The sequence below is a fragment of the Typopeltis vanoorti genome, chromosome 19 (assembly GCF_054136105.1).
Source record: "Typopeltis vanoorti isolate ZY-2024b chromosome 19, IOZ_Tvanoo_1.0, whole genome shotgun sequence".
Taxonomy (NCBI): Eukaryota; Metazoa; Arthropoda; class Arachnida; order Uropygi; family Thelyphonidae; genus Typopeltis; species Typopeltis vanoorti.
The window spans coordinates 60,312,303-60,336,039 of NC_143567.1; the positions used below are offsets into that span (position 1 = coordinate 60,312,303).

Here is a 23,737-nt window from a genome sequence, read left to right on the forward strand (position 1 = left end):
TCCGCACCTTAGAAACCCTACCCACTGCAAGACTCATTAAATAACCAGGTCAAGGGCATAGCCAACTGTGGTGCACATTCCTTAAGAATATATTCTGATATGTCATCTATTTCCACAGCCTTATTTACATCTAATGCAATCAACACCTGATACACCTCTGATCACGTTCACGTCCAATTCTCCTAATACTTGCTTTCCTTCAATATACATCTATCTATCCCAATGGCTTTAACAGGCCTTTAAGGCCCACAACCTTCCAAGCATGCTTGGATTTCGTAACCAAAATACGAGGATAGAATGGTCACTCCTATGCCTCAAGGTATTCTTGGCTATATCCCTGTGTGTTCACGGGGCCGGTTTGCCTGCTTGCGGGATGAAAAACACCAGATAAACTGGCGGAAAAAACCCTACTGCCCGCACCCAAGACCGGCTAACTTGGCTATGGCTGAGGAAGATCCTTCAGCTCCTCACGTCTCTGACGGGAATCGAACCTAGGATACTCCTTCCCCAGGCATATGGTTGCGAAGCGCAAAGCCACTAGGCTAACCGCGCAGATCTTCAATATACAGCACCACATTATTTACACTAGTATGATATATGCTAATAAAGTGCTCATTCAATAACTCTACTATATCCATTGCAACTGTTATTCTTCTCCTTTGACTATCCATCAATTTTCCTTTCTTTCTTTACCATGCTCATCACCTTTCTAGCCTGCACGTTATACTCTTCATGGAGTCAATCACCACCAACTCTCTTATACTTCTTCTTCCATAGCCTATTCTTTTCCAGCACAGTCTGCTTGATTTCAGTGTTTATCCATTTCACTACTACTCTGTTTATTATTATTATCCAGGCTTTCATGGAGTCAAAAGACTCATCGTGGGAGGTCTTTTTAGGAAATACAAAGTCTATCATACCACTCCTCGAACCCATTAACCGTCCCCTCCAACCACTATCTCAGGCAATGCATTCCAAGGTTCAACCACCCTCCATGCAAAGAAACCACTCCTCACCCTCTTGCACACAGCCACCTTTCATAACTTCCAGGGATGGCCTCTTGTCATCGCTCCTTCCCACCTTCCACCAAGTGAAAGAACTGTCCAATGCCTACCCTGTAACTGCCTCTCAACAGTTTAAAAGTCTTGATCATATCACCTCTCCTTCTATCCACCAAACTCTGCAGTCCACATTCCCTCAGTCGATCCTCATAACTCTTATTTGTACAGTCCTGAAACTATCTTTGTTATCCACCTCTGTACCCTTTCCACAGTTAATTTATCCCCTTCAAATCCTGGGGACCAAATCTGAGAACAATATGATCTGATCAGGGTCTTATACAATGGAATGATAACTCTTTTATCTCTGCAGGTCAGCATCCTTCTCAGTATTGCAATAATCCTCTGAGTTACCCTCACCATCTTTGCAATATGCTCCCTGAATTTCAGTTTTCTATCAATAATCACCCCCAGATCTCTTGTCTCCCTACCTCCTCCAGTACAGCTCCTCCAATGAAGTACACATCCTCCCATCGATGGATCCCAAATCTCAAGACTTTACATTTTGCTGCATTGAACTGACTTAACCGATTTACTCGTTTAACCCTTGGTATGCAATTATATATTACTTGAGTCAGATACTGCCTTGTGAATTTCCATGCATTGTCAATATCCTTTACGCTCGGCTCATCCACCCAACGTACTAATGCTAACTGACTACAGAGCTTCCTATAATGCAAACATGAAGAAAACATAATTTTTTTGGGACTAACATTTTTTTCTTTTTCAACATAGTCTCCTTTGAGGTTTATACACTTAGTCCAATGATGCTTGAGTTTTTTGATCACATCCATATAGTATGATTTGTCCAACTCTGCAAAATAGACAGTTGTTTCGGCAATCACCTCATCTTTTGATGAAAATCTCTTTCCTGCTAGCCATTTTTACATGTTTGGGAACAGATAGTAGTCCAAGGGAGCCAAATCTGGAGAGTAGGGAGGGGTACATGAAAGGACTTTGTAGCGTAAATCAAACAATTTTGGGGTCACAATTGTAGAAAAGTGAGCAGGTGAGTTGTTGTGGTGAAAAACAATCTTCTTTTTCACCAAGTGTAATCGTTTTTCCTTTATTTCATTATTTAAACAATCCAGCAAAGATGCATAATACACTCCGGTAATTGATTTGCCCTTTTCCAAGAAGTCTATGAAGATTATGCCACAAGCATCCCAGAAGACGGTGACAGAACCTTTCCTACTGAAGGAACGGTTTACACTTTCTCTGGTGCAGATTCCTCGCTTGCAACCCATTGTTTTGACTGTTCCTTTGTCTCAGGCTGGTAGTGATGAATCCATGTTTTGTCCACTGTTACGAAACGATGCAAGATTTCCTCTGGATTCCGTTGAAACAGCTTCAGCTGTCCTTGCAACATTTCACATTTGATGCTTTTGATCAAGTATAAGCAAACTCAGCACCCATCGTGCAGATGGTTTTCTCACATATAAATGTTAATGTAAAATATTGCAGTCATTTGAGATGCCCACAGCCTTAGCAATTTCACGCACCTTCACTCTTCTTTCATCCATCACCATATCATGGATTTTTTCAATAATTTCTGGAGTAGTGACCTCAACTGGGCGTCCAGAACGTTCAGCATCACTTGTGCTCATATGGCCACTTCAAAAGTTACTAAATCACTTATAAACCATTCTAATCAAAGGTGCAGACTCACCATAATGTTTATCAAGCCAAGTCTCACTTATTCCAATTATCTTTGGGCATGCTAACTCAATCAATGCAACAAACTCAGATCTCTTATTTCAAATACTCCTTACATTTGGGCACAAATCTAACAATCCCTGTGTCTTTGAGGCCATTCTACCAGTACCAACATTCTTTATTCTAGCTGCTATACCACACCTCTCTCTTCAATGTGACCACTCCCATTTTCTTGATTGTGACTATGATTTCCATTTCTACCTGTCTCATCCTCACCTTTATGCATTCCATCACCTTGTGCTGCTGCTGCAACCATATCTTCAATATTGTATCCATCTTCCTCCTGTTGTACAATCTGTTTAGTTGTGCTACTTCACAAATAAACTCTGATCATTTACTGCATTAACCTCTTGACTCTTTGCCTTCTCAGAAAACAATAGCCTTTTTAAATGCTCAGCGTCAAATCCATTCAAATACAATCCATCAACTTTAAACCATTTCAACTTTCCTTCAAAATGACTCCATAAATTTACCCCCTTTGCCTCACACATCTCACTATTTATTATCTCTGCTCTCCTTCTCAATTCGCTATTGTCGTATCTGGACAACATGCCTACGACTCTTCCAATAACTATTATTCTTTATTTGCTGCAATAACTTCTTCAAGTCTCTGTCAACATTCTTTTTTTCCCCAACTAAGTCATTTGTGCCCATGACTACCACTAATTTTGATGTTCAGTCTTTCCATTTCTGCAGCACATCAGTTATTTGCTTCATTGTTCTACCAGAAAAGCATGTTTTGTGCATTTTATTAGTCATCACACTTCTAATGATCGAGTTCCCATACAATGATATAAGGAGACTCGATCATGTTTGATTCTTTCTTCATACTACTAACTTCCTCCTTCTCATTCTCATCAGCAAATCTCTTCTTTAGAATTTTATTATCCTCTTCCACATGTTTCATTTTGCTTTTCATTTTCACTAACTCTTGTTTAAGCTCTTCTACTATGGTACACCAAATCTTGTTCCCATTTCTAATCATTCTAATCTATCAAGACACTTTTCATGTACGTGAATGCTTTCCTTTTTCTCATTTACACAAACAGCCAACAAACCTTTCACATTTTTCGGTGCTTACATATAGCAATTTTCACAATGCATCCAATGTGAAAAATCTAAGGTAGCTAGATCCTCATACCAAAGCCTTCCATGCCGCTCACATGCCTTTCTTTATGGATGCCATTTTCAGAAGCAAACCAGTACAAACAAACAAGTAGCAAAACACAATATAAACAACAAAAAATTTCAACAACAACACTACTGAAGGACACTTGTATCCAAACTAAAATAATGCAGCACAATTTGCAATAAAAATCTATATTTTGTAAGTGTTGGATATCAGTAGCATCCCTGATTGCCCTGCCCATCTTCACATATTCATCAAACAATTGCACATCTCCTGTTAGGCCCTTCCTAATTGGCTCAAGTACTGAACTCTGAGGTATACCACTGGTCACCTTAAATCTTGCAGATTCACACCCACTGTATACCACTCTTTGATATCTGTATGTCATCCACTTATTAAAGTCAAGAGTTTATATTCCAATCCCATATTCTCCAGTTTATACAACAGCCTTCTGTGTAGCATTCTATCAAATGCTTTAGTAAAATCCAACATCATAGTATATCCATTCCCTTTATCCAACTCAGACATAACATTGTTATAAAATATAAGCAAATTACTAAAACATGACCTTCCTTTAGTAATATTTAATATTTATTATATAAACTGCACCATTGTTATTTATAATGTGTATTATAAATAATATTTCATTTACTAACAATTATTTTTATTTTTGACTCCGAGTGTCCCTATATGTTATTATATTTGCACAAAGAGTTCACTCCAATTGGTGCAATGACTTTAACTCACTCTTTCAGAATCCAACTAATCATTGACTCAATACCAAGTACAAAATAAACACATTTAATAAAACTTAAAACAACATATATACACTTCTAGTAAAAATACATAACTACAATTACAGATTATATGGATCCAAGGCCTTATTTAAAAATTATAAACTTACTCTTAAGACAAAACACTTTTCTTTCACAATCAAAAAAAATGTTCATAGTCTTTTTCTCTTCCTGTTAAGGCTCTTTCCAGAAGTTACAAGGTTCTGTACTTCATTTTTTAGGATCCCTTTAAAATTCCTTTTTACTGCCTCACACAAAACAAAATCAAGTTCCTTCCTACTTGAATATATCTTGGCCAGTTTATAAAAACTTAGTTTCAAGATTTCCCTTTTCTTTACTTATTCCTTCTTGAAACATATTATTTCCACTATTCCTTTTTCGGAATACAATATAAAATTTCCTTTTGACTGCCGCACACAAAAAATCAAGTTCCTTCCAACTTGAATATTCCTCGGCCAGTTTATAAAAACTTAGTTTCAAGATTTCCTTTTTCTTCTGTACTTATTCCTTCTTGAAACATATTATTTCCACTATTCCTTTTTCGGAATACAATATGAAATTTCCTTTTAACTGCCGCACACAAAAAATCAAGTTCCTCCCAACTTGAATATTCCTCGGCCAGTTTATAAAAACTTAGTTTCAAGATTTCCTTTTTCTTCTATACTTATTCCTTCTTGAAACATATTATTTCCACTATTCCTTTTTCGGAATACAACATGAAATTTCCTTTTGACTGCCGCACACAAAAAACTCAAGTTCCTTCCTACTTGAATATATCTTCGGCCAGTTTATAAAAACTTAGTTTCAAGATTTCCTTCTTCTTTACTTATTCCTTCTTGAAACATATTATTTCCACTATTCCCTTTTCGGAATACAATATAAAATTTCCTTTAACTGCCGCACACAAAAAATCAAGTTCCTCCCAACTTGAATATTCCTCGGCCAGTGTTCTAAAAAAACTTTCCGAACGCTCTCTTGTTTACCACTGTAACTTGGATACGCAACGCTTTCTTGTCAGCTGTCAATCAAACATCAAGTTCACTCCGGGAGCATGCGCACTTCAACAACGTCAGAAACTACGCATTGTAAAAATATGGCTGACTCGCTGTATCCACCAGCGCTGAAGAAAGTCTTTCATAAACACAAAATTCAACATTTAAAATACAACAAACTTTCTTATAAATAATACAAATAATCAATTAGTAAGTACTTCAATATTTTTACTTCTTTACATGTTATTTCTAATATAATATTTTCATAACGAGCACATCACAAGTGCAGACACTGCGTGTATGAAAACAAAAACTAACAAGCAAAATTAATACGTAAAAATATTCAGAATTTTTAATATGATTATTTTTACATCAGTTTCATTTTTCTGTGAAAAAAAATTTTTTTTAAAAAAAATTTTTTTTTATATTTAACCTACATCTAAACAAAATTTTAATATTTATTTCAAGATCGTTATATTTTAAGTTCTAATCTAATTATCTAATCATTATGTATATCTTCTGAATCACTAGTTTCAGAATCATCTGACACTAGAGATAATTCTGAACTTTCTTCTTCCAAATTAGTATACTTAAATATTTCATTTTTATACCTTTCAAACACTTCATTTAAACTACTTGAATGATGTCCTAAATCTATAGAATCATCACTATCAGAATCAGTTTCTACAGGTTTTTGTGATTCTAAAAGTTTCTGGGATTTCTTATCCTTACTAACTAAATTTGAGGTATCTTTAACTTCCCTTTTCTTATTTAATCCTATGTTTATCAACCTATGAAATTCCGCTATACTTTCATCAATATTAGAATCAATTTGATTATCATTTTTCCTACATTGTACATCATCTGAAATGTGTGTCTTGGGAATTCTAAAATTTCTTGTATTTTGGTTCACTTTACCAAAGTTTAATTTTTTCTTTCGCTGCATATTTGAATTATGAATATTAGATCTATTCCCTTTCCTATCATTTAACTTTGAATAAGATTCACAATTAGTATTAGGAAAACTACATTCATCCTTCAATATTTTATTCATATTATCACCTAAAGTAACTAAATTTTTATTTCCCAAAAAGTACCTTTTTAATCTATCAGAATGTACATTTAAAATTTTACTAGGATTATTGACATCTTGAATTCTGAAATTCACAGGAGAAAAATTGTCTAAAATTCTAAATGGACCTAAGGCTTTCTTTCCTAATTTCCCAACTCTTTTAATACTAGATTTATCATCTAACAATACTAAATCACCTGGTACAAAAGATTTATATTTTCTAAAGCGATTTATATATTGTCTAGTTTTCTGAGCACTTAATTTACTTATCTCACCTACTAGTCTATGAGTAGTGGAAAACTTATCTATTACTAATTCTAAATATTCATTTATATCACTGTATCCTGTATTTGGAATAACTGAAACAAGTTCATTAGGAAAAACTGGATCAAAACCATATAATGCAAAAGATGGTTTTTCCTTGATAGCAGAATGAAAAGCAGACCTACATGCAAATAATGTTTGAGAGATATGTGTATCCCAATCATTCATTTTGGTGTTTGCCAACTTTGAAAGTATTTGCTTTATGTTTCTATTTAGTCTTTCACACATACCATTACATTGCGGATGATAAGGTGTTGTAAAAATCTTCTTAACATTAAGCAATTTACATAACTGTAATAATAGTTCAGATGTGAAATTTGCTCCTTGATCTGAAAGTAAGGTCTGAGGAGTTCCATATCTACAAACTATCATATTCAAAAACTTTCTTGCAATAGTTTTTGCAGATTGGTCTTTCATTGATACTGCTTCAGGAAATCTAGTTAGCATGTCTATGACTACTAGAATATACTTATTTCCTTTTTTAGTAATTGGTAGAGGACCTACTACATCAATAGCAACAGCTTGAAATGGTCTAGTTGGAATTGGAAATGGTTGTAAAGGAGCTTTTCCTCTAAAAGGGGATCTTATTTGGCACTTATGGCATGACTTGACATACGTGAGTATATCACTCTTCATACCTTTCCAGATGTAACGATCCTTTATTCTTTCCAAAGTTCTAGAAAACCCTTGGTGTCCTGCTAAGTCAGAATCATGGAAAGTATACATAATCCAAGGAATCATTTCAGTTGGTGCCAATATTTTCACCTTCAATTTTCCATCTTCCATTTTTCTAGACAAGAGTAACCCATCTTTATCTAAATACAAGTTATCCAGATTGAAAAATGTATCTAGTTGAGTTTCCTCTTTCAATACTGCCTCATAAATAGTTTTTAGTATGGGATCATCCTTTTGAGCTTGGATAATCTTATCCTTTTTCCAAATTTGTATACTAGGATCCTTATTCTTTAGAGTTTCAATATTAAATACTTGATCACTATCACTAGTATCTAGAAAAACTTCAGGAGACTGCTCTAATTTTCCACTGTCACCTGAATTCCTATCCAAACAGCATTCTATTCCACATAATGATACTGTATTATCAATAAAATTACACACAAACCCATGACGTTTCAGAAAATCAATTCCAAATATTATTTGTACATTTGGATTTGAAGATTCTGGAAGAACAATTAATGAATGAGAAACTTTCAATGGAAAGCAAGGAATTGAAATAAAGACATTGATTTGCCTATAAGCTGAAATTTCAGATTCAAATATTCCTTTTAACTTAATTGGATTGCTTAAAACTGAAATATCATTTGGAATTAGAGATTTAATTTTGTTAAATAAGCTATAAGAAATGAGTGAAATGTGTGCACCTGTATCAAGTAAGATATCACAAGGTACATCTTCAATAAATCCTTGTAATACTGTTAAAGGATTACTTTCATTAGCATAAGGAGCTAATGCTACATCAAACTTTCTTTTATGGTTATAGCTGTCTTTGGCTTTACCCATGTTTAGTGAATAGTTTGACATTTCTGTCCTTGCCAGTATAATATTGGAATAATAACTAATTCCAGATTTACTTTTATTCTCTGATTTCTTATTTTGAAAACAAGATCTATCTCTAACATAACAATCTTTAGCAAAATGACCCTGTTTATTGCATCTAAAACATTTTGGAATGTATCTCCTATGAGATGCTTTATTCCTGTTAATGCTATCAGATTTACAAGAAAAAGATTGATTATCTGTAAGATTTTTGGATATTGATAAATCCGACATCATCTTAAACAGAAGTTCCTGTCCTTGTACTATGGGTCTCTGTTGTCTTTCTATTTCTTCACTCAGAAATGTTTTCAGTTCCTCATATTTTTCCAAATCATGTAATTTTACCCTGGAATCAGATTCTGGAATATCTTTAATAAAATTCACAGAAGTTTCCTTAGACTTTTTCTTTTTATTTGCAGCTTTACCCTTTTGAAGCTTTTCTTCTCTCATTTTATCAGTACCCACAATGCTAGAAGAATGAGTTTGATTATGCTGAAAAGAATTTACTTGCTTATTGCTTGAGGAATGAAAAATATCTCTTAATCTTTCTTCCTTTTCTTTAACAAGCTCAAAACATTGTTCAAGATTTCTAACTTTTTTCTTATACGCTGTTTCTTTTAAATTATCCTTGAGGCCAAGCCTAAATTGATTGAAGAGCAACCATTCTAAAGAGGATTTCTCTTCAGATGAAATATTAAATCCATGAGCAATGGTCCACAATCTATGATAATATTCAGAAACAGATTCCTTATTACCTTGGATACACTGTTGAATCTTCCAAATGTTAGGCCCTAATTCTTTTACATTTGAAAATTCTGATATTAGCAAACTTTTAAAGGTTGCATAATTGTCAGTATCTCTTAGTAAAGGAGATGTATTTAAGAATGTTTTGGCTTTTCCCAACAATTTATTACGAAGTATAATTAACAAGTGAAAATCTGACCAATTTCCTAAATCTTTAATTTTTTCTGCATACCTAAAAAATGTTTCTATGCTTTCACTACTATCACCTGAGAAAGACGGTATTACTAAGGTTGGATTTATTAACCTAAAAAATTCTTCATCATTAACTGAAGGAACTTTACTACTAATATTACTATTTTCTGTAGCCATTTTTTTTTTTTTTGAGTCAAGATTTGCCTTTTGGATTCTAAAATAGTTTAGTCATAACCAATTATCCTGTCGTCGACTGCGCCATTGTTAATATTTATTGATTTATTATATAAACTGCACCATTGTTATTTATAATGTGTATTATAAATAATATTTCATTTACTAACAATTATTTTTATTTTTGACTCCGAGTGTCCCTATATGTTATTATATTTGCACAAAGAGTTCACTCCAATTGGTGCAATGACTTTAACTCACTCTTTCAGAATCCAACTAATCATTGACTCAATACCAAGTACAAAATAAACACATTTAATAAAACTTAAAACAACATATATACACTTCTAGTAAAAATACATAACTACAATTACAGATTATATGGATCCAAGGCCTTATTTAAAAATTATAAACTTACTCTTAAGACAAAACACTTTTCTTTCACAATCAAAAAAAATGTTCATAGTCTTTTTCTCTTCCTGTTAAGGCTCTTTCCAGAAGTTACAAGGTTCTGTACTTCATTTTTTAGGATCCCTTTAAAATTCCTTTTTACTGCCTCACACAAAACAAAATCAAGTTCCTTCCTACTTGAATATATCTTGGCCAGTTTATAAAAACTTAGTTTCAAGATTTCCCTTTTCTTTACTTATTCCTTCTTGAAACATATTATTTCCACTATTCCTTTTTCGGAATACAATATAAAATTTCCTTTTGACTGCCGCACACAAAAAATCAAGTTCCTTCCAACATGAATATTCCTCGGCCAGTTTATAAAAACTTAGTTTCAAGATTTCCTTTTTCTTCTGTACTTATTCCTTCTTGAAACATATTATTTCCACTATTCCTTTTTCGGAATACAATATGAAATTTCCTTTTAACTGCCGCACACAAAAAATCAAGTTCCTCCCAACTTGAATATTCCTCGGCCAGTTTATAAAAACTTAGTTTCAAGATTTCCTTTTTCTTCTATACTTATTCCTTCTTGAAACATATTATTTCCACTATTCCTTTTTCGGAATACAACATGAAATTTCCTTTTGACTGCCGCACACAAAAAACTCAAGTTCCTTCCTACTTGAATATATCTTCGGCCAGTTTATAAAAACTTAGTTTCAAGATTTCCTTCTTCTTTACTTATTCCTTCTTGAAACATATTATTTCCACTATTCCCTTTTCGGAATACAATATAAAATTTCCTTTAACTGCCGCACACAAAAAATCAAGTTCCTCCCAACTTGAATATTCCTCGGCCAGTGTTCTAAAAAAACTTTCCGAACGCTCTCTTGTTTACCACTGTAACTTGGATACGCAACGCTTTCTTGTCAGCTGTCAATCAAACATCAAGTTCACTCCGGGAGCATGCGCACTTCAACAACGTCAGAAACTACGCATTGTAAAAATATGGCTGACTCGCTGTATCCACCAGCGCTGAAGAAAGTCTTTCATAAACACAAAATTCAACATTTAAAATACAACAAACTTTCTTATAAATAATACAAATAATCAATTAGTAAGTACTTCAATATTTTTACTTCTTTACATGTTATTTCTAATATAATATTTTCATAACGAGCACATCACAAGTGCAGACACTGCGTGTATGAAAACAAAAACTAACAAGCAAAATTAATACGTAAAAATATTCAGAATTTTTAATATGATTATTTTTACAATATCCATTCCCTTTATCCAACTCAGACATAACATTGTTATAAAATATAAGCAAATTACTAAAACATGACCTTCCTTTAGTAAACTCATGCTGCTTCTTGCAGATTATAGCTTGTTTGTCTGCCCATTTCTGTATGTGAGTTCTTACCAACTTCTTTAAAATCTTCACTGTCACACCAGAGATACTGATAGGTTGGTAGTTAGACACTAGTGCTGTGAGTGAACATATCTGTACATTTGAGCTGTACTAAAAAAAGTGTTTTCTAATTATTGTATAGCTTTTTATTGCAATTCATGCTGCATTTTTTTTCTCAGTGTGGATATTTTTTTCAGTGTGGATAGTTGTTGGAATTTTTGTTGTTATATTGTGTTTTGCTACTTGTTTGTTCTTAATGCTTCTGAAAATGGTGTCATTAATCTTTCACAAATTTGGTAGAAAATTCTACAGAGAATAGTGGGAGATCAGGGGAGAACCAGAGGTCGTCCCTGGAAACTGTATAAAGAGGGTGTGAGTAGGGGAGTGAGAGGCAGGTTTTTTTTCATGCAGAGTTGTGAGTGATTGGAATGCCTTGCCTGAGAGTGTGGTGTCTGCAAGGAGTTTGAATGTGTTTAAGACACGGTATGATGAGATGTGTGTGAGATAAAAGGACCTCCTAGATGAGTCTTTGACTCCATGAGGTCTTGTTTAATAATAATAATAATAAAGAAATGCATGTCAGCCACATGGAAAGTCAGTATGACATAGATTGAGTTCTGCCTTGGATTTTTCACAGCAGATGTGTTGCGAAAATTGCTATATGTATGTGCTGAAAAATGTGAAGGATTTGTGGACTGTTTTGATAAGCAAAAAGAATAAAAGCATTAACGTATGTCAAATGTGTCTTGATAAATTAGAACGACTAGAAATGGGAGCAAGAGTTGGGACCATGGTAGAAGAGTTTAGGCAAGAGCTAGTGAAAATGAAACATCTGGAATTGGATATTAAACATCTAAAGAGGAAAATGGCTGATGAGAATGAGAAGGAGGAAGTTAGTATTATGAAGAAGGAGTCAAAGGATAGTCATATATCATTGTATGGGGACTCGATCATTAGAGGTGTGATGTCTAATAAGCTACACAAAACATGCTTTCCTGGTGGGACAAAAAAAACAAATAACTGATGTGTTGCACAAAAGGAAAGAGCAGGCATCAAAATTAGTGATAGTTGTAGGCACAAATGACTTAATTGGGAATGCTTCATAAAATTGATTGATACTCTTCTGTCTATCAACCAATTTTATAAAGCATTTCCAGACCTCTAAAACCATATTCATTACCCTCCTCTGACTGCTATCGATCCATCTACATTCCCAAGAAAACTAGATGACCAAATCTGAGCAGGGAAATCAAATGCAGATGTATCAAAGTCTTATAAACAGATTAATGGTTTATTTGTCTCTACCCAGTCAGAATGTTTGTAAGCATCCAAGTGAGTTGCTGTGCCGTTTTATCAATTTTTGTAATATGGCCTCTAAACTTCAGTTCCTTGTCAACTATAGCACCCCCCCCCCCCCAAAAAAAATCCCTGTACTCATCAATTTCCAGAAGTGAAACCCATCGAAATCTTTTCAATCCAAAGTGCATAACTGTACATTTTTCCTGCATTTGTCTAAATTTATTTATATAATTGCATCAATCTAATTTTTAAATTTGAATGTATTTATATTCATCTTTTTTATTTATTACAATAACAAAAAAATTTAGACAAATGCAGGAAAAATGTACAGTTATGCACTTTGGATTATACTCTGCATCCTTTGATGATTAGAATATTAACATAAAAACACATTCAAAGGATGCAGAGTATACAATTAACCTCCCTACCGGCCGAGGTGGATGAAAGAGTGAGACCAAATTGCACTTCTTATCCATGTTATTCAACAGGGAGGTACAGAATCGTATCCAGATTTAGCTTGACGTCTATAGACATCATGGCCGGTTGGGAGGTTAATAGAGAAATTTTGAAGGAGGTGGAGGAGATGAGAGATATGGGAGTGATGGATGGTGGACAAAGACTTGAAGTTTAGGAGTCACATTGCTAAAACTGTAAGAACATCCCAATGGATTAGGGCAATAATGAGGAGGACATTGACATGCACAGGCAAAGAGGTTATGGTTCCCCTGTATAAGGCTTTGATCAGGCCACATATGGACTACCCTGCACAGATCTGGTTGCTTGGATTTTAGGGGGAATGAGGATGTGTTGGAGAATGTACAAAGAAGGTTTACTAAGCTAGTGTCAGATCTGTGGAATATCAGATAGGTGAAATTGAGGGAATGCAATTTACAGAGTCTGTAAATAAAAGAAGAGGGGATATGACTGAGACATATACTTTGGTGAGTTATTACCAGATCAATGTGGAGAAGTTATTTCATAGGGTAGAGGCGGCAATCGTAGAACTAGAGGTCATCTGTGGAAGTTGTATAAGTAGGATGTGAGCAGGAGAGTGAGAAGCAGGTTCCTTGCATGGAGAGTGTGATTGGTGAGTGGAATGCATCACCTAAAAGTGTGATAAATGCAGAAACTGAATGGGTTCAAGGCATGGATTCAATGATCTTTTGGCATGAGAGAGAGAGCACAGACTTCCCACAATGAGTCCTTTGAATCCATGGAGGTCAAATAATAATAATAATAATAATAATTGTGAATAAGGAGCTCCTCCTTATTCACAAATGTCTCCCTCAAAGAAACCTTAGAGCTAATCCAAACTAAATTTCCTCCTGATATCTTAGCCCCATTTCAGTTCACAATGAACTCAGGCTATTTCGTTTGGTAGGAAAAATTCTACAAACAGATGGAGGGAACAGCCATGGGTTCACCACTTTCCCCACCATTGGCCAACTTCTTTATGGAGACTTTTGAAGAGAAAGCCTTAAACTCTGCCCCATAAAAACCTACCATATGGCTTCGCTACGTCGATGATGTGCTTGCTATTTGGCCACATGGCTCGGATACACTCCGCACCTTCTTAACACACTTAAACAACCAACACCCCAGAATCAAGTTCACCCTGGAAAAAAAGGAAAACAATAGCCTCCCCTTCCTAGACACACTAGTCACACAATCCCCCCCCCCTTCACAACAATATGGAGTTATTAAGACACTATTCAACAGGGCTAAACTAATCTGTTCAAATGACAAAGCCCTAACCACTGAACTAAATCACATCCTTAACATTTTCTCAGCCAATGGCTACCTCCACAAAAAAAATCGAAAAAACACTAAAACCAGTAATCCACAACCCCCTCCCCCCTTTCACAAAAAAGATTACTCTAAATCCATCACCATTCCCTTCATCCGAGGCACCTCGGAAAAAATCAACAAAATCCTAAAAAAACATGACTTGACTTCTTGTTACAGACCATATAGAAAATTGGCATCTCTTATCTGCTCCACTAAAGACCAACCACTTCCCCTAGACCTACCTGGTGTATACCAGGTCCCTGCAGCTGTAAATTGTCCTATTTTGGTGCCAAACAGGCAGGACAGCAAATATCAGAATCTCAGAACACAAGGACTACATCTGATTTCACCAGTACAGCCAAGCTGGGCTTGCAGACCATGCTATGGATATCACCACAGAATAAGGTGGAAGAAAGTCACAGTAATACACCATAGCAAGTTTAAATATGAAAGACTATTCATGGAATCGGCCTCAGCCCTAAGAAACATGCCAAATCTCAACAAATTTGGTTGCATGAGACTGCCCCAAATTTGGGAGGCTTACATCAGGAGACCTTCAGCCCAATAGCCAAGAATACCTAATATAGCCAGTTAGGGGGGCACCATCAGGACTTTAGGAAAACGGTAGCTTCCTCGCTTCATTTCTCATCTGCTGTTGTGTAGTACTTGCATGCATGTGTCTTTATCTTAAGTTCCCATGAAGATGGCAACGTGACATTGCCGAAATATTGGAAAGTATATAAGGCAATCCTTGTATAACACGGTACTTATACAACGCAGTTTCGATATAAGACGGTCTACAAACTGGACTAACCATTTATCTTTTCATATATTTTTCAACGTGTGACTTAAAAATCAAATTTTACTTCGTTAAATTTGTGTCTGCCTGTATCCGCATGTATAAGTAGCGAATTTATATTAAGAGAAATACCCATTGGCATACATGTACGTCAATTGTTTACTGTATAAAGTGCTTATTGTTTAAAATTGTCTTTGTTTTCTGCCAGGAAAGTGCATTAAAAATCATAAGTGTGTTAATCTCAAGTTGAGTACTTTATTTTTTGGTGAGTTACATACAATATGTAATGCTTTTTTATGTGAAAAATTTATTTTTATAGTAATGGCCACTTAGAGGTTTTTGCGATATGGTTGAAAACTAAATTAGTGAATTAATTGATGGGGAAATAGATTTAAATGAGGAGGAACTGGCACAATTAATAGATGACGTCAAAATGAGGAAAGTTCTGCCAAAGATTCTGATTGCATTAAACCCATTAAAGAATTCAGTTTAAAGAAATTAGCAGAAGAATTGAACTTGGCAAGAAAGTTATTTTATGGAAAATGATCTCTCAATGGAATGCTCCATAAAATTCACGAGACAATTGGATATTTGTTTGCTCCGTATTATGAACTTAATAAAAAATTGCAGCATATTGGTAAGCAAGGTCTTATTACTGACTTCTTGATAACTAAACCAACGGAAGTATGCAATGAGAATTATGCAAATGATGTTCAAGAGATTTTAAGTGATGACGACGTCCGGCCACTCGTAAATAAAGAACATCTATGAAATGTTAGTTTTGAAGACAGTGATAAGATTAAAATATACACTTCATTTTATTTTGCCTAAAGCATTTTATGCATTATAAGCAATGTAGTTTAGGCACAATTTATATTTTTCTAAGTGTACACTATGTATTTTGTTTCATAGATGTTTTCTTAACTTACATGAATTACCTGAATTACATAAAAAATATTTTTGTTGGATATGTCATTGATTATATAATCTTTAAAAAAAAAAAATTTCAGAACCTAACCCTACTTTTTCTATGTGATCTGAGTCTTGCATAATGCGATTTACATAACGCGCCATTTCTATGGAACCTAACATCCGCATTATACGAGAGTTACCTGTATTAAAGTTTGATTCAATTTATATTCTAGTATAAGCTGTCAATTCGTTAAGTATTTAATAATCATGTTTAACTAGCATATAAGCCTTTCTACAAGAATAACATCGATAAACTCTCTATAAACTCATTTATACAGTTCAGAGGATAGACTCTGAATTGTATAAATTTCTCCGAAAAAAATTTCATCAGAGATTATTAAAATTGTGAAATATGGAATGTGTTGCCTAACACTGTGGCGAATGCAAATAATTTGAATGAGTTTTAAACAGAGCTTGATGGAGGCAAACATTGTGTGTACCAATGTTTGCCTCCTGCGATGAATCTTTTGAATCCATGGAGGTCTGGTTATTATTATTAATAATAATATATACATGGACAAATACCAATAGAATGGAATATAATTATATTCCATTCTATCCATTCTATACCTTTATTTAAAAAAAGGATCAAATAAAACCTGCTAATTTGATATTATTATTATTATGTGACACCTCTAAGGAGTCCCAAGACTCATCAAGAGAGGACACCTACTCTACAACTCTCCTTCTCCACCACTTAATTGACCAACTATAGCAAACTGCCACTACCATCATCACTTACACCAATGCTATCTACTGCCTACCACCACCACCACCACCACCAGTACTTTTTGTCTGTAAATTGCATGTGTTCTCAAGGCCAACATGTCTGTATGTGGGAAGAAAAACCCGGGTTTCTGGGAGAAAAATCCCTGCTACCTCTGTGAGATTGGCTTACTCACCTTCAATTGAAAAAAGAAACACATAAAGATTCCTCTTCACGACGGACATATTAGTTTATTGAATGCATACTACAAAATATATAGTAGAATACTTAACAAGAAATTGAAAATGTATAGTGAGAACATATTATTATTACTTGACACCACCAGGGAATCCCAAACTCATCAAGGGAGGGCATCTACTCTACAACTCTCCGTCTCCGCCACTCAATCCACCAACTACAGTGAACTGCATCACCTACACCAATGCCATCTACTATCCACCATCACGACTAGTATTTTTCACAAACAATCATAAACATCCATGCCCACGGTGGTGAAATATCTACTTCTGCTGTCTGCTGGTTGTAAACGTATATTTTTTTTTATGCCTATATATGTAATATCTCTTCACTCTCTTCTATCTTTATACTATTCCTAATTCTTTATAATTTTACTCTAATGCACTTTTTCTCTCATATCCTTTCTCACTTACTCTACTGCATATTATGTTTTTCCACCTTCCGTATTTACTAGCCTTATGCTTAAGGACACTGAAAATTTCTTTATTGAGACTGCGCCATCAGAATTTCTGTATCAGCATAAGACTAAATAAAATAGATTTCCCTCTCTGTCACGAGCAAAATTTCTTTTATCAATGTGTTTACTTTAACAGTCATGGTTTGTAAGTAATTGAACTGCGTTTTTATTGCCTTAAATTATTTCCTGTTCACAAGTACGATTTATTTAAGAACAGTGCAGTTTTAAAATAAAAGATCAAGCAGCACTCTTTTAACAAATAATTAAAATACATTTATTTACAAATTATACATGAATTAAACAAACAATAGGGAGATTGCTTTCTCTATCCATTTATAAAATCTTTAGCATAAATTAGAACCTTTTTACTTTAACCCTAATTGACTTCTTTAACTCACAATCTTATTTACTCACCGCTTACAAATTTAACTTATTAAACTTCTAGTTTACTTGCAAAGAGGTTAGCTAACTCTCTGTTAAGTTATCTTTACAATTTTTATATCAACTTCCAATATGCCAATCGATTCTCTTAGTGACATTTCTTACTGATATTAACCAAATTCTTAAAAGTCTTTCTATAACATACTATTATTATTATTATTATTATTATTATTATTATTTAGGCCTCCATGGAGTCAAAAGACTCATCATGGGAGGTTGTTCCTAAGAAACACAAAGTCTATCATACCACTCCTTGAACTCATTGACCGTTCTCGCTCTCACCACTCCATCACGCAATGCATTCCATGGTTCAACCACCCTCCATGCAAAGAAACCACTCCTCACCCTCTTGCTCACAGTTTCCTTTCGTAACTTCCAGGGATAGCTTCTTGTCATCACTCCTTCCCGCTGTTCAACCAAGCGAAAGAACCCCCCCCCTCCCCAGTGTCAACCCTGTAACCATCTCTCAACAGTTTAAAAGTCTCAATGATATCACCTCTCCTTCTTCTATCCACCAAACTCTGCAGTCCACATTCCCTCAGCCGATCCTCATAACTATCATTGTACAGTTCTGAAACCATCTTTGTTATCTGCCTTTGTACCCTTTCCACAGTTAATTTATCCCCTTCAAATCCTGGGGACCAAATCTGAGAACAATAGTCCAAGTGTGGTCTGATCAGAGACTTATACAACGGAATGATCACCCTCTTATCTCTGCAGGTCAGTGGCCTTATCATTATTGCAGCAATCCTCTGTGTTACCTTCACCACGTTTGCAATATGATCCCTAAATTTCAGGTTTCTATCAATCATCAACCCCAGATCTCTTGTCTCCCCTACTTCCTCCAGTATAACTCCTCCCACAGAGTATGCAGCATCCCATCGATGTTTCCCAAACCTCAAGACCTTACATTTTGCTGCATTAAACTGACACTCCCCCATTCATTTGTCCATCTATCTAGCTTATTCAAATCCTCTTGCAGGTCTGCCGCATCTGCACTATTACTAATAATCCTTCCCAGCTTCGCATCATCTGCAAACAACTGAATATCCCCTTGCAATCCACTGACAATGTCATTGATATAAAGGTTAAACAATATAGGTCCCAGTACTGAGCCCTGTGGGACCCCACTTGTAACCCTCTGCTTCCTTGAAACTGCCCCACCATACACAACTCTCTGATGCCTATCGGACAGCCAATCCTGAATCCAGTTGACCAATCTGACATCCAGACCCATGTGCTGCAACTTAAATATCAGCATATCATGTGGCACCCTGTCAAATGCCTTCACTAAGTCTAAGAAAATGGCAGTATATGCCTTTCCCATCATCTAATGCTCTTGTAACTTTACCATAAAAGGCTAGCATATTGCTAAAACAAGAACGTCCCTTCACAAATCCATGTTGACTCTTACGGATATCATTACCCTCAACTGCCCAATGCTGTATACGGTCCTTCATTACTTTCTCCAAGATCTTGCTAACTATTGATGACACACACAAACTAGTCTATAATTAGACACTTCCAGTCTGCTACCACCCTTATGCAATGGCACTATCTTACCTTCCTTCCATTCCATCGGCACCTTTTGCAGCAGCCAGACTATTGTACAAAAGTATGGAACTTACAAAGGCTCTGTATTGAACATTCAGTCAAAAGTCTTGCACAAAAAGTTCTTAGGAAATTCTTTCATCTCAGATCTTGAGCTTCCTCTGGAATGTCTGGCCTCAGTAATATCTCATCGGGAAAATAGGGGGCTGTGGACTGCAGTATTCATTCAGCTCTGGCAAAAGGTTGTTCTCCCATGGCGAAAATAAAACTTCCGAGCGAAGCTGCTTCGGGTAATTTACATTGTCTTTTCTCCTCTGCTTTGGCTCGCTGAAAATGCCTGGACGACTGCAGTCTACAATAGCTCGAACTGCTGCATCCAAGAAACCAAAACTGCCGCCAACTCTCAACCGGGATCCCTCTCTCTCTGGTGTTTGGAAGCCTTTTCTTCTTTGGCAATGTCTGGAAGCCCTCTCTCTCTGGCCTGAAAGCCCCTCTTTCTGGTGGCGACTGGAACCGGGAAGCCCCTTATGCTCTGCTCAGTCTCCTTTTATTTTGCGATCTTTTGACCTTGCACTAGGGGTAGTAAACCCCAAAGAATTCAGCATGACTCTTTTATCTTCTTTTAAGTTTAACTCGCTCTTTGTTCTCCTCCGTGCAATCTTTTGATCGTATTTTGCCGGGTGCGGAAACTTGTCTCTAAAACTAGCAGACCTCTTTGATACTTTGCTTCTCCTTTAGGGCTGCGGAAACTTCTCTAAACCTAGCGGCACTCTTAGATACTATCTTTAAAGGGGTTAGCACAGTAAGCAACTCTTATATACAAAACTAGTAAACAACTTTTCCTGCGCTCTTACACATAACCATATACATATACAAAGTTCCCCTGGGAAAGCATTGTCTTTGTTTTTGACGTTAAAACAGTAATTACATTCACTTCCCACAGGGTTAACTACATTAATATTTTGCAAAATACACATAGAAACAAACAAGGTTATTTACAGTTCTCATGGGACTTGACCTATGTAAAAAATTGATGTAAAGCACTTTGATAATTTTAAGCTACATCGAGTTTTTATAGTGGGATTCAAACCCGTAGCCTTTTGGCTGGAGAGCGAATATGCTAACCACTTCGCCAACCAGGATTTAGAAAAGGAGACTCTACAATAGGAGCAGCTTTTTGTTTAAAATTACTTATAGAAAAAGATTAGAATTTAATTTAGAAATTCACTTTCTGTTTATAAATTATGATAAAGCATTTGATAAAGTAAAAAAAAAATATATTGTTTGATATATTACAAAAAATAAATATATTCAGGTATAACAGTGATGAAATTGCGTTGAAGAAGATAGATTATGAATGATATGTTAGTTAGCAGAAATGTATGAAGAGAAAGGAGTGCAGTTTGTTAATGTGTGGAATGAATTTGTAGGACGAAGTGAACTGTATAAGAGTGATCGACCGAATTTGAATATTTTGATGAGAGTCATTTGGAGAGACTGCTACAGGAAGAGAGAGTAATGAGTGTGGAGAATGAATCCGAGCCAGTAAAAAGCAATGTGGAAGAAAGGGAGAGATTGAAGTGGTGCTTATGAATGGAGAAGTGGGTAGCAGGAGTATAGAGAATGAGAGAACAAGTAAGACAAACAGGGAAATGGGGGAGACTCAGTGGAAGAAGAACATAATGTGAGCAAGGATAATACTCAAAAAGGAAGTGAAAGTGTGTGTGTGCATGTGTAGACAAGAAAGGAATGCGATGGCCTGAAATGTAGGGAGAACATCTGAATTTGAAGAAAGTTCTGGGATGGGTAAGGAGAAAAAAGAAATCGCTCAAGGAAAGTATGGAGAAGCCACATCCAAAAAGTGGTATAAGTGAAACTTGTTATAGATTCAGGAATGAGTTATGTTTATATATGAATGCTAGAGGTATCAGAAAGAAGGGAAATGAAGAGAAATTAAAGATGCCCTGTTTGTCTTACTTGTTCTCTCATTCTCTATACTCCTGCTACCCACTTCTCCATTCATAAGCACCACTTCAATCTCTCCCTTTCTTCCACATTGCTTTTTACTGGCTCGGATTCATTCTCCACACTCATTACTCTCTCTTCCTGTAGCAGTCTCTCCAAATGACTCTCATCAAAATATTCAAATTCGGTCGATCACTCTTATACAGTTCACTTCGTCCTACAAATTCATTCCACACATTAACAAACTGCACTCCTTTCTCTTCATACATTTCTGCTAACTAACATATCATTCATAATCTATCTTCTTCAACGCAATTTCATCACTGTTATACCTGAATATATTTATTTTTTGTAATGATTGCATTGATTGAGATGGTTCATTCCAAAATTGTTGGAATAAGTGAGACATGTTGAAAGTTTTTTCACTGGGTTATACTAGAAATTAAAGATGCCAAGAAATTATATTCTTGGTTTCATCCTTTATCCAAGTGTAAGCAAACAAAGTTTGCACATGAAGTATCTTCAAGACTGGACTACTTGTATATAGCAACTAATGACTTCATACCAATTGCCTTAGTATCCCATAATACAAGGTGCATATCCTTACAGACATGTACAAGTGGGGGGGGGTCTAGAAAGTTCTAATAAACACCTAGAACAAAAGCGATATTAAAGCAACTGATATAACCACAAGAAAGAACATACAAGGATATAAGAATATAAGCTACCTTCATAACTCTACTACTAGTATGAGGATGTCATGAAATTATATTTTTGGTTTCACAAAGATTGAGGATTTGGATATGATCATCTCATCAGAGAATGTCATTATAAATGAGGTGTCAAATCTTCTTCCAGCTAGTGAGAGTGACTATGAAGTGATTATTTGGGTGGTTCCAGCCATGTGAGGACTTCTAGGTAACAGTAGCAAAAGTGCAGCAGGTGCAGCAGTTAGCTAATGAAGCCCCTCCAAAAAAAAAAAATACCTAGGAGACAGCTTGTGAGTGTAGCATGGAATAAGGAATTGGATGGAAAGGAGATTAACACAGCTTGGTTGCTATTTACAAATTATCTAGTAGAAACAATGTCTATCAAAGGTCAGTAGGTTAAATAAGGTAAGTGTGAAATGGATGAACAAAGAGATTAAAAATGCAATACAGAGAAAGAAGGCATTATGGAGGCAAGATAAGCTGAGTGGTTACTATTGCAGAAGATGTTGAAATTTTATTTTTCACTTGGTTAGAGTATAATAAATTTAGTTTTCCTTTATCCAAGTGTGAGCAAACAAAGTTTGTGCCTGAAAGTATCTGGCACTGGGGTAAGGTGGTACAACACCAGGCCAACTCATTGCAAAGGTGGAGCAAGCTACCAACAACTCCTGTCACAGTATCTCCTATAATGCAAAACACATCTCCTTGCAGATATGTTTAATGTTATGCATTAAGGGAAGGGCCACTACCCAGATTAGTTTCGACCTTTATTGAGGTCTCTTCAGTGGGAGCCAGGCCCAAGTTGAGATACCAGGCAGAAGCATTAGCAGGTCATCTCTACCCATAGGAATTGCCTAATGGTGTGCCACCCTTTTTTTAATAAATTACTCTGGATTTAGAGAAAGATGTTGAAATTTTTTTTTCACTTGGTTAGAGTATAATAAATTTAGTTTAATCCTTTATCCAAGTGTGAGCAAACAAAGTTTGTGCCTGAAAGTATCTTCAGGACTGGGGTAAGGTGGTACAACACCAGGGCAACTTGTTGCAAAGGTGGAGCAAGCTACCAACAACTCCTGTCACAATATCTCCTATAATGCAAAACACATCTCCTTGCGGATATGTCTAATGTTATGCATTAAGGGAAGGGCCACTACCCAGACAAGTTTCGACCTTTATTGAGGTCTCTTCAGTGGGAGCCGCTTGCTTCACCTTTGCAACGAGTTGCCCTGGTGTTG

At 35.6% G+C, this 23,737-nt stretch overlaps 1 protein-coding gene across 3 annotated transcripts in view; it reads right to left on the bottom strand.

Moving 5' to 3' along the window:
* Positions 1-23,737, bottom strand: part of LOC150096158 (NADP-dependent malic enzyme-like) — a 272,304-nt gene that overhangs the window by 101,407 nt on the left and 147,160 nt on the right. The window contains exon 1 of one of the 3 annotated variants that reach the window (XR_016549967.1): positions 4,808-8,758. The exons of the other annotated variants lie outside the window; for them this stretch is intronic. The gene's annotated coding sequence lies outside the window, so the exon portion shown is untranslated. Of the gene's footprint in view, positions 1-4,807; positions 8,759-23,737 lie in introns of those variants that run through there. 3 annotated transcript variants of the gene reach the window in all.